Here is a 12,866-nt window from a genome sequence, read left to right as displayed (position 1 = left end):
CTGTCTGCACGGAGTGGACAAAAAGACTCCCTTCCGTCCAGGAGGAAGGATATGTGAGACGGGCCCTCTGGAGGCAACACCAGAGCTGAAAGGCCAGTAGAAGGTCCTTTACAACCAACTAAGGAACTTTACCTATGTCGGTGGGGACAATATCATCGATCCCACCAACTTCAAAGACGCTCCCTTGTTTACCACATTGGTTAGGGTCATCAAGGATTCCAGGACAGAGGCTCTGGGCCATGATAGATGCCACGACGGATGCAATCCCGGGCCAGCAGCTGGTGGACACGGAGCATCCTTCGCTGAACAATTTATTTTATAAATATGAGGGCAGAGTCCCTGTTTACATCCAGCCCTCCTTTTACAGGGCACTCAAACTAATCTTTCCCCTGGACGTGGAAGGAGTGGCCAAGAATGGACCACACTCAGCTGAATTACTGACTGGAAGCCTTGGACAAACCTGCCACGTCCTCACCCCCAGGGATTTCAGGGCCGTGTGTGACACTGAATAAGGTAGGTGACCATGGCTTTAAACTTGGCTACTTATAATTTGAGGGGTCTCAGATGTCGAAGCAAGGCCGCGCGCGTACTGAGAGATCTGGTGTCCCTCAAGGTATATATTGCCGCTATACAGGAGCCCCACTTTATTTGTGACGGGGATTGTCAGGTGCTGGTGTTTACCCAGCATATGGCAATACTTATAGTCGTGGAATCTCCTTGCTAGTCAATCGCCCCCTATCAACGTCGGTGAATGTCGTTCACGCAGACGAGGACGGGCGGGCGATTGTCGTCGATGTTAACGTTAATAGCAGTGTGTTTCGGATAGTCGCAGTTTATGCACCTAATTCTGCTATTGAGAGGGCTCTCTTCTTTCGACGAATGGAGGGCTTTATAGATGATCTAGAGAGGGTAGTCTTAATGGGTGATTGGAATGCCATCCTCGATCCCAAGATAGATAAGTTCGGGGGGACTAGCGGGTCGGTGTGGTGTGACAGCAGTCTGTCTGACCTGATGGCTTCATGCGACCTGGTCGATAGATTTCACTTGGATCACCCGGGGCGGGAGATGTGGACGTGCCATCCTAATGCGCCTTCCCGTCCTAGTACTTACTTGGATCGGATGTTAGAAGAGGCAATGTGTATTTCCTATCTCCACGTTCCACTTTTTAGGACACTCGGATCATAAACTAGTTATGGCCCGTCTGAACTTGAGCTCTAGGCTTAAACTGACCAGATACTGGAAGTTCAACAGCACCTTGTTGGAGCTGGAGGACTACCGGTTGAAGGTTACAGAGATAATCCAACGGGCATTAGTGGGGGCGGTTACCGAGAGTAAGTGGTGGGTTCGTCTCAAGGCTAAGTTTAGATGCTTCTCGGTCCGGTATAGCCAACGCCTCCCGCTAGATAAGGCTTAGGTCAAGAAGCGTATAGAGAATAGGCTGAGTCGGGCGGTGGAGGGGGTACCCCCTAGAGATAGCACTAGCTAAACAAGACCCCAACCGCTTGGCTAGCGAGCGGTACGAGGGCCAGATAGTTAGGGCTAGTTTAATGAAAGTCTCGAACGAGGCTGTTAATGTAGACACTGTTGAGCGTAAGGCTGCTCTAAGGCATGTCTCGGACGGGTACATTCGAAAGGTAAACGACCTGGAAGGGCACGCCCTCGTGTCGACGCGGGAGATTTGAAAGGGTTTTCGAAAGCATCTATCGGAGCGCTTCACCCAACTACCCACACTCAGGGTCGAAGAGTTTGGCTGCTATTTGGTCGACTCGCCCCTCCTCATGGCGGCGCGAGCGACTAGCTGTGATGGTCTTGCCACGGAACATGAGATCATTACTGCGTTGAAGCTACTCGGCTGCAACAAGTCCCCGGGGCTTCATGGTCTACCCTACGAATTCTACTTGAGGCTGTTGCCCATGTTGGTCCCTATTCTGAAGGATATGTTCAACCATTGATTTGTTCAGGGCTCCATCCCTGGGCAGGTGACCAAGGGAGTGATCACATTGCTGAGGAAAGGTCAACGGCATGGTGGGGAGGAAGATTTAGACGATTTCCGGCCATTGACTCTGCTAAACACAGAGTTAACGATTTTGGCCAAGGTTCTTGCGAATCGGTTGCAGGTTGTCATCACTGACTTGAACGAACCAGACCAGAGCTATGCTGTGAAGAGGAAGTCGATTCAGGACAATCTTCATCTGATACGCACGATCATAGAGGTGACAGAAAACGACGCCGAGGCTGCGCTGATCAATCTGGATCAGTCCAAGTCTTTCGATAGGGTGGACCACCGGTTCCTGGAATCTGTGCTGGCGGCCGCCGGATTTAATCCGGACTTCCGCAAGTGGATCTTTGTACTGTATGACAGGCCGACGGTAGAGGTGCAGATCAATGGTAAGCTGTCGGAGTCTTTTGCCGTCTCCCGGTCGGTGCGACAGGGTTGTCCGCTGTCGCCTCTCTTGTATGTCCTTACATTGAGACCTCTCCTTCGCAAATTAAGGGATGAGGCGACAACACCAGTCCTGCGTGGGATAGCTCTCCCTGGAGGCACACGAGCCAGGGTTTCCGCGTCCGCCGATGACGTCATTGTGTTCGTGTCTTGCCCCATGGACATTCAAGCAGTCACCGAGACACTTGCTCAATACAACGAAGTTACGGGGGCCGTCTTCAATCGCAGTAAGTCGGTGGGTCTGTGGTTGGGTGCCTAGACCAGAGTAAATTCGCTTCTGGGCATCTTCAGTTGGACCAACGACCCGGGTAGGATCCTCGGTGTGTGGTTCGGACCGGGTCTCCAGCTGAAGAAAAACTGGTCGGAAGTGGAGACCAAGGACGAATCTTCTGTCAAGACTTGGGTTCAAAGGAAATTGTCCTTGAAAGGTCGGGCGTGGCGTGTGCAACATACGTCTTTCCGCTCATCCTTTACCGTCTGTCTGTACTTTCCCTCCCTGCAAAACGACGAACCAGCTTACAGGAGCACCTTGATACACTCTTGTGGAATAAGGGTAAGCATTATGTTTGCAGAGAGGTCTGTGTTCGAAATCCGAGCGAGGGAGGCTTGGGACTGCCGATCTTCTGTGCCACAAGCACGCAAAGAGGTTAGTCTTCCTGAGACGTTCGTTGTATGTAGACGTTTCATGGGTCACTGCGGTTTGAAGCTCGTTTTCAAATCTCACACCCGACCCCTCAGTCGAAGCTCGGCGATGACTGAGGGGGGAACAAACATTCTATGCCAAATGGCGGTCCGCACTTACAGCGTTGCCAGGGACCAGTGTCCTTGAGCAGTCTAGGAACAGGCTTTATCGTGAGCAAGTGAGGCGTAGCACAAAGGAACCGCTAGTGAAACGGACGGGGATGTCGTTAGAGGAGGTCCGCTCCCAGTGGAGTTGGGCACTGGGATGGGACTTTTTACAAACTCGGAATTTTCTCTTACCTGGCGACTTGCCCGAAGTGCACTGCCCCTTCTTGAAGAACTTAACCTGTACAAGGAAGGAATCAGGGTCTTCTGCCTGCGCTGCGACGAGGACATGAGGGAAACAGCCGGTCATCTGATCAGGATCTGATCGCTTTCTTGAAACACCAACTACGGGTGAAGATCAGATGTGACAGAAGAAGGCTGCATCGCCCGGCATTTGACAGAAGATGGATACATGTAGCAAGTCTGTGTGTACGAAGAAGAGCCAAATTTGAATACGTGTTCCCCGCCTAGGTGTGGAACGCGCAGTTCCGTAAAGTAAGATTAAACAAGTAGCCTCTCAGCTAGCTGAGGGTTTGTTCCATACCTCCCCGATTAGGAAGCCTCCAAGATTCCCATCCCTCCTTTTTGCAATTTTTGTTTTCACCAACTCCTTTAAATTTCACCTATCTTGGAGAGAAAGAAATACAAACAAACCCCCATTCCTTACCCACAAAATTTTCTTTTCTCCATTCTCCCCCATCTAGAGGGCATCCCCACCTAGAGACTGACTCGCAGAAGCGAGGTTCCTTTTACAAACCTAGTGGAACGGGCAGTCTATCAACTAGACGGGGTTGGAAGGGTCCTACTAATCACCTTTTGTTTTTTCTTCCCCCACCCTCGACACAAATGAATTATTGTATCATTTTATTGTTATCTTTTTTTGTTTTTACACGTCAATAAAAAAATGTTTTAAAAATTGGGAGTTATGTAGGACGTCCCCCAGTATGAAAGGGTGTATGCGGTATTATGTTGAAGGAAGATACTAGCTGGGGAAATTTTGATTTTGTTTAGTTCTGGAGTGGCAAGGATGACCAACGACACCCACAATCCCCCCTTTTGAGTTGGCCATGTGCCTAAGTTTTTTGTTCATTGTTGTTTTTCACTGTATTTTTAGCATGAATACAGGATTTAATATCTCAAAGTGTAGTATCTGTTCGGCAGATACTGCAAGCAAAGACCATATGTAGGGGCCATCCCACATATAAATATCATACCGCTTTTCTCCTGTTCTTCAGTGCTTACTGCGGTCTGCTTTGAGTGTGCCGAGTTGAGAGCTTTTGGCCTTTGGTCAAAAGTCTTTTTCTTTTGCCTCTTTTGGCGTCTTGCTCTCGTGAGGACCAGCCCCTTCTTTGGGGATTGGACCTCCTTGAGAACTTTGTTGATTTTTTGTTTTGTTGTTCATTAACTGTTATTTGTTTTCGATTTTTTGCAGATAGTCCGGGGTCTAGCTAGAGCTTAAGCAGCCGGCAGGGCCAAGGGATACCGACGTGCCTTTTTAGGCGAAGGTCCCTTGGTTTCCGAATCGGCGGGCACTAGTTGGGCTCCGGGCCCTCAGCTAGATGGAGCAGGCCTCTGCTCCTGCCACCTTGGGGGACGCCCCAGGTGTAGTGTCCGAGACGGGTCGGGGGGGTGCCATCCCGCAAGGCACCTCCAGTTCGAGAAGGGTTCCCAGGGTCGCCACCCCAGAGTGTTCGGTAGCGTCGGTAGCGTCGGTCGAGTCGGTGTCCGGATCGCGAGCGGGGATCGCTGCCCCCAGTCCAGTGGTCGAACCCACTGGCGAGTGTACGAATTCGAGACGGGTGTCGGGGGTTGCTGTCCGTAAAGGCAACCCCAGTTCGAGTAGATGGGTCGCTGCCGCTGGTAGCATGATGGTCGCGGGGGGGACTGCCCTGCGGGGTATCCCCAACAGGGAGAGTGCAGATCGGGAGGTTGCTAGTCCTAACGTAGCAATAATCGAGGTCGCCCCAACTGTAGCTGTAGGCAAAGTGGGGATAAAGCTGCCGGGGAAAACTCCAGGGGCCATGACGAGAGAGCAGGTGGCCGACGCCTGGAGAATTGCAATGAAGGAGACAACAGGTGATGAAGAGGCAGCAACGTGGAAGGAGGCCCGGAAAAATCGGAAGCGGCCAGTAAAGCGTTGGTGGGTCACGGACGAGGATCCCCCAACAGAGACTCAATCCGAAAAGAGCAGCCCCCAAAAGCCACCAACGGAGGGACTGCGGAAGGTGAAATCAGAAGAAGTAATAGTGGTAGATGGGTGCTCCCAGGGGTCAGGGAGGGCGTCGGAAAAGGAAGCGGTTCCAGCCAGTGCGGAGGATTGGCCAGCCCTCTCCAGGGATGATTCACCAATAACGGCTGCACAAAAGGAAGTAACGGCTGCCTGGTCCGGTGCAAGATGTCCAGCAGGAGTTCCAGGAGGCAAAAAGAAGACCCCTCAGTATTATAAAGACCTCCTGGAAAATAATTTCAAGGAGTACGCGGCTGGCAGTGTGATGAAAGTGGTGCCAGGAGTCCAGGAGGCGATGCAAGATCGATCGATCGCCTTCCTCACCTTCGACGAGAAGGGGAAGGGACTAACAAGGATCCCAGCCGAAAAAATGATCGAGATCCTGGGTGAGCTGCGGATTCCGGCCCAGTATATGGTGCGACGGTTTTTTGCCATGTGGGATATCCTTTTGCCAACGAGGGAAGACGCAGAGAGGTTGGCAAAAGGAGATCTCACCTGGAAGAATTTTCGACTGCGGCCGGAATACAAATCGAAGAGGAGGGCAGCGGTTACGGTGAAGGGAGTACCCAGCTTTATTTCAGAAGACCAGCTGGGCGCCACGATGTCGCAGTACGGGGAGGTGGAGAGTGTGCAGCCGGTGATTGGCCCCCGAGAAATACGGATGGGGGAGATAAAACTAGATATGCGAGTGGACCGGAAGGAGGTCGAGAAAATCCCCTCCCAACTATCATGCGAGGGCTGGACTATGCTGGTCGTCGTGGAGGGAAGAAGGCCGCACTGCTGGTCCTGCCAGAAACCCGGACATGTGTCCCGCTTCTGTCCCAAAAGGATAGAAGCCGAAAAAGAAACGGCACCAAAGAAACCAAATGAGGACAAGGCGGCGGACAAGGACGAGGCCGGCACCTGGAGTAAGGTGGTCTCCAGGAAAACGAAAAGGACAGAAGCAGCCGCTCCAATAACAACACCCAGAGGAGCGGCAGGGTCGGCCAAAAGAAAGCTCAGGGTCAGCTCCTCCGAGTCGGAAGAAGATGAAGGAGGAGTGACAAAAAAGGACGCAAAGAGAGAGAAGAAGACGGCAGAAGACCCTGAGCATCCAACACAAGCCCCCGAAGAGGATGTCCAGGCCACCCCTCCCCTATTCAATACCCCTCCAGAGGAAGAGGAGCCGGGCGAAGCTCCAGAAACACTTATGGAGGCTGAGGAGCCAACAGAGAAACGGCCTGATGAGAAACCTACAACCCCCAGAGAAGGCAAGACCAGAAAGTTTCCTTTCTGGCCGGGGGAGAAAATTTTCCAAGTAAAGGTGGAAGAGTCGGTCAGCGACCTCAATGGTAGACAAAAGAAGTTCCTGAGATCCCTCGAAAACCTTTCAAAGGTGGACGAGAAGGAGGTCGCTGACCCCAGGAATTTTCCAAATGCTCCTCAGCTGATCACGTTCGTCCGGCCAAATAGGGGAGGGCGAGCGAAAGCCCTATGGAGGATGCTGGAGGAGAGCAGGACAGCCTTCAAGGGGTTAAAGATTTTCGACGGGGAGCACCCATCACTAGGGCAGATAGCCAAAAAGTGTGAAGGGCGGGTCCCCATTTATGTTCACCCCTCCCTGTATAGGGCTCTAAAGATTACGTTTCCTCTGGACGTTGGGGGCCTGGCCAGAGACGGACGGCTTACGTCCGACCTGCTCTCGGGCAGTCTTGGCCAGGCTTTTGACGTCCTATCCCCCGAGGACTTCAGACCCCTAGTCGACAAATTTTACTAGGTAAGGAAGCATGGCCACGGGCTTGAACCTGGCTAGTTTAAATGCGAGGGGCATGAGATCTCGAAGCAAGGCTGCTCGCGTGCTGAGGGATCTCGTGGCCCTTGAGGTAGATATAGCTGCGTTGCAGGAGACCCACTTTGTTGGGCCCGGGGATTGCAGTGTGCTGGTCAACGACTTTGACGTTTACTCAGCATACGGCAATCTCCGTAGCAGTGGGGTTTCTGTTCTAGTAAGTCGCACCCTGTATGCGACGGTTACCGTTATCCACGCCGACGCTCATGGGAGGCTGGTCGTGGTCGATGTTGCCGTTAAAAGCGGCGTGTTCCGGATAGTGGCAGTTTATGCGCCTAACATCCCCAGCGAGAGGGTTTCCTTTTTTCGGCGGGTGGAGGTGTTTCTCTCTTCGGGTCCGGGGCGTGTAGTTTTAATGGGGGACTGGAATGCCGTCCTGGACCCCAGCATAGATAAGGTCGGGGGGGGTTAGAGGGTCGGGGCGGTGTGAAAGCAGCCTGTCTGACCTGATGGCCTCGTGCGATCTGGTCGACAGGTTCCGTCTGGATCACCCCGGGAGGGAGATGTGGACGTGGCATACTAGTGCGGCCGCCAGTCAAAGTACATACTTGGACAGGATGTTAATTAGAAGGGGCGACGTAGATTTTCTATCTTGTCCACCGTTCCACTGGTTAGGTCATTCGGACCACAAACTCGTGTTGGCCCGTTTGAAGTTAGGTAATAGGCCTAGGTTGGCTGGCTACTGGAAGATGAACGCCTCCTTGTTGGAGTCGGTCGACTTCCGGGAGCAGCTGACAACACTAATTCAGAGGGAGTTAGTGGGAGCGGTTACCGGGAGTAGATGGTGGGTTAATCTTAAGGTGACCATTAGTCATTTTTGTGTTCAATATAGCCAAAGCCTCGCTTTAACTAGGGCTCGGACCAAAAAGCACCTAGAGGATAGATTGACCCGGGCGGTGGCAGGGGGGGATTCCCTAGATCTAGCACTAATTAAGGGGGACCTCAGTCGCTTGGCTAGCGAGCGATATGAAGGTCAAGTAGTTAGGGCTAGGTTAAATAGAGTCTCCAACGAAGCCGTGAACGTTGACGCTGTTGAGCGTGGGGCCGCTTTAAGACGCGGCTCGGATGGGTACATTCGGGAGGTGAAAAACCTGGAAGGACGTTCTCTCGTGTCGACGCGGGAGATCTGCAATGGGTTTCAGCAACATTTGGAGGAGCGCTTCACCAAACTACCCAGACTCCGCGGCCAGGAGTTTGGCAGCTATTTAGCTGGCTCGCCCCGCCTTACTGCGGCCCGAGCGGCTAGTTGCGAGGGGTGGTTACGGAGCGTGAGGTCATTACTGCGTTGAAGCAGGTTGGCCACAACAAATCTCCGGGGCTCGATGGTTTGCCCTACGAATTGTACTTGAGGCTGTCGCCCATGTTTGTGCCCTTTTTGACGGGCGTGTTTAACCACTGGTTTGCCCAGGACTCGATCCCGAGGCAGGTAACCAAAGGAGTGGTCACGCTTCTGAAGAAGGGAAACCAACATGGAGGGGGGAACTTAGATGATTATAGGCCCATAACTCTGCTTAACGCAGATTTTAAGATTTTGGCCCGTATTCTTGCAAACCGACTGCAGGTTGTAATCGACGAGTTGGTCGAACCGGATCAGAACTACGCTGTGAAGGGTCGAACAATTCAAAACAATCTGCACTTGGTGCGCACGATAATAGAGGGGTTAGAAGACGACACAGAAGCCGCGCTGATCAATTTAGATCAGTCCAAGGCGTTCGATAGGGTGGACCATGGGTTCCTGAGGGCTGTTGTGCAGGCCGCCGGCTTTGGTCCAGACTTCCGCAAGTGGATCTCCGCCCTGTATCGTGACCCCGCGGTGGTGGTGCAAGTCAATGGTAGGTTGTCGGAGTCCTTTGAGGTCTCCCGGTCGGTGCGGCAGGGCTGTCCGCTGTCGCCTCTGCTCTATGTCCTGGCGTTGGAGCCCTTCCTTCGCAAATTAAGGGACGAGGCGGCGAGACCAGTCCTACGCGGCATTGCTCTACCTGGCGGCCGATTTGCCAGGGTGTCCGCGTACGCTGATGACGTCACCGTTTTCGCAGCCAGTCGTAACGACATCGAAGCGGTGATAGAGGCGATCGCTGAGTACGAAGTTGTCACAGGGGCCGTGATCAATCGCAGCAAGTCCGTCGGCCTGCGGTTGAGCGCCTGGACCGGGGTAAACTCGCTTCCAGGTGCGTTCGGCTGGACTGATGGCCCGGTTAAGATCCTCGGAGTGTGGTTCGGGCCGGATCTCCAGCTGGACAAGAATTGGTCGGAGGTACAGACTAAGGTCGAATCGTCGGTCGTGTCTTGGATTCGGAGGAGATTGTTCTTGAAGGGTCGTGCGGAGGCATGCGCCACTTACGTGTTTCCGTTGATCCTTTACCGTTTATCTGTTCTTCCCCTGCCTGCGGACCGCTGTAAGGCTTTAGAGCGACTCCTTTTCAAACTGCTCTGGAAGGGAGGAAAGCCGTATGTCCGTAGACAGGTCTGTACGCAGAAGCTTAGCGAGGGAGGCTTGGGGATGCCTGATCTGCGCAGCCATCAACACGCAGAAAGACTGGCGTTCCTGAGTCGGACACTGATAGAGGAGGCACCCTGGGTTCCGGCCGTGGAGCACGCTTTCCCACGGCTATTAACCGACCCCGCCGCCGAAGGTCGCCGTCGACCAGCGGGGGAAGGGCGCTTCCTGACCGAATGCCGAGCCGCCCTTAGGGCATTGCCGGGGTCCAGTGACCTTGCACGGCCTAGGTGGAGGCTATATGAGGAGTTAGTGGAGGGTACCGCGAACGATCCGCTGGTGGAGCGGCTACATCTGTCGAGGGGGGAAGTTCTCTCGCTTTGGAGTTGGGCGCCTGCCAGTAGCTACATAAATAATGCAGAATTTTCTATAACGTGGAGGCTAGTCCGGAATGCGTTGCCTCTCTTCGACCGACTTGCCAGGGATTTCCGGGATCCAGATTATTATTTTCCCCCGTGCCCACGCTGCAATGATGAGAACGAGGACGAAACGCGTGAACACGCGTTCTTTCTTTGCAGCGGGGTGCGGAGTCTCTGGAGGTATGTCGAAGGGGTAACGGCTCGCATCGACCCCGAGCGGTGTGTGCCACTTGATTTAGCGTACGTGGTCGACAATGTGGACCCGCCTTTTATCAGGGAGAAACGGTCGGTGTTTCTGGTGATACTGGCTGTAGCTAGGTTAATGACGTGGGTTTCACGTCTAGACATCGTCTATGAGGGGCGGGCTGTTTCCGATCAGGATCTGGTTGTTCGTTTTAAGCATCAACTTAAAACGAAAATCAGATGTGATTGGGAAAGGTTGCCCCGCATCGACTTTGATAGAAGATGGGTGCACAACACTAGTTTGTGCATCCGACGAGGAGCTAGGTATGAGCTTGTGTTTCCACCCTAGTGGTATTCTTCTGGAGGTGCTGAAGTTTCGATTGTCGTGCACTCGGAACCCAGCCCCTTCATATGTTAATACGGGGTTTACCCCGTAATCATGGGTAGGAGTAGGTTTGCTAGTTAGGCGGAGTAACCACCTAGAGTGGAAAGCTTATACTTTATTTAGGGCCTAGACTAGGGTGAATGTGAGTTTCATCCTGCCCCCTTTAGATCTTTGTTTTTTGATAGATTGGCACTAGGAGAGCTTCCAATGATGCCCAAAGTCCACCAGTTTTATTTTGTCCTCGGCCCGATTGTATCCCTTACGTATTTTATCTTGGAAGACGCCATCCATCCCTGTTATCCCCGACCCTAAGTTATTTTTCTTACAAGTCCCTATTTCCTCCACTCCCCCCTAGGAAACGACCTGCTTGCTTTCACCCTTTCCCCCCGGGGGAAGTGGACCGGAAGACAGTAGGTGTTTCATACGACAGACCAGCCGTTAGGTAGGGAGGGTCCCCTTACTAACCCGCCCCCATAGGCATTTTATTAAGTTGTTTTCTTTTTCTTTCTTTTTGGGTGTATTCTAGTTTGCCCCCCCCTCCCCATCATCTCACCCCCATTTATTTTTATAAAAAAAAAAAAAAACTTTAAGTTTGTAAATATCATTTTGTTTTGTTTTTGTATATATTTCTTTTCTTACAGTACGAGAGTCGCCCGCCATCCCGATAAGCTGGGGAGCTGTCTTTTTTAAGTAGGTCCTGGTAAGAATGTAGGCGGTTGTGGTATGATTGAATCTAGTATAGGTGTTTCTAAATAAAATACTTGCTTTCTAACGCAAGTTTAGCTAGCAAATTTAGCAAAGTCCCGTTTTCTTCCCCACTTCCCCCTTACTGGCCTTGGTGCCTAAGTTGTATCGGACCCCAAATGAGGGCCTGGCAGTAGATCATGCCAGGTCCGGGGCCGGTACGACTAAATAAATTCTCGGCCTTTTGGCCAAGATCAAAGTATAGTATCTGTTCTTACTACATGCTGTACTAATGTTTGTAACTTTTCCTTGGTCACATAGCTCATTCAATTCATCCTTAAGTTCATTAAAGTCATCCTAAGTCATTTACTTTTTATTTATTTAAGTCATTTCAGCAATTTTTCGGTCATTTTAGTTTATCTTTAAGAATTTCATGACAATCCTACATTTACGCATTTATTCATTACATCAGAGCACGCGACTAATGGCTATCGGCCTTGTTATTATAGAGCCAACTGTTTATCGATTGTTATATTGTACTTTATATACAGTAGAGATTTCAAATATTGATGAAAAAAAACAGAATCGACTTCGAAACCTATAGCTCTCCAGGCTTATTCATTAGCGTATGATGTAAATCCATACATATAAAAAAACACAAAAATTAATTTGTTTCACCTTTAACTTTTAATAAGTGGATGCACAAAAATAACGGATGTACTCGACTTACGTTTAGACAAAGTCAATGCTTTGCTTTTCAAATTTGATCCATACTAGCTATTTTACTGTCGGAAAAGCAAATGAAAAGTGTGCTACAGATCCAACTACACTATATATAAAATTTCAACGCTGTATATCGAATATTCAGAAAGAGGTTTCCTGTGAGTAAAAAAAGAGAATTAGTTAAATGAAAATGATATCAAATAAAACGAGAATCGAACCCTGTAGATAAGTTTTAAAGAACAATAGGTTTTAAGTGAAATGTCCAGTTAAATAGTTAATTCTTTTAAAATATTTTATAAATAACATTTTGGTGGAATATCTATTCACATTCTTAGAAATAATGCATAAAAAAAATATCGGTTAGAGAATTAACAAGTCGTTAAATTCCTTTGTAAAACAAAGAGAATGGGAAATTTCGTGGTCGTCAGAAATGGTTTCAAAACATGCAAATCGCCCATGTTTGAAACACGTGAGCTGTAGTCCCGTTGCTAGGCATACGTGTGACGTCATGGAAGAAATTATTTCTCAATATGGGAAAGGGTTCGAAATTAGTTAACAACCAGAATCAGAATCAGTTTCAGATCAGAGAATCAGAGACGCAGAGAGGACCAGACCGATTCTCAGTTAGAGTTAGGGGACCCTCTTTGAAGCGGGAGGCTTATAAGGAACCATATAACGACTTTGAATCTCTGAAGTACAAAATCATTTCCGACCGGTCGAGGAATAAACTATCATCATGCTTTTATAACTG

At 50.6% G+C, this 12,866-nt stretch overlaps 1 pseudogene; it reads left to right on the top strand.

Moving 5' to 3' along the window:
* Window positions 1-11,620: 11,620 nt before the first annotated feature.
* Window positions 11,621-11,732, top strand: LOC145264301 (U2 spliceosomal RNA; annotated as a pseudogene).
* Window positions 11,733-12,866: the final 1,134 nt, after the last annotated feature.

The sequence above is a fragment of the Euprymna scolopes genome, chromosome 3 (genome assembly GCF_053919585.1).
Source record: "Euprymna scolopes isolate OS-2025 chromosome 3, ASM5391958v1, whole genome shotgun sequence".
Lineage (NCBI taxonomy): Eukaryota > Metazoa > Mollusca > Cephalopoda > Sepiida > Sepiolidae > Euprymna > Euprymna scolopes.
This window is presented reverse-complemented; position numbering and strand designations above follow the sequence as displayed.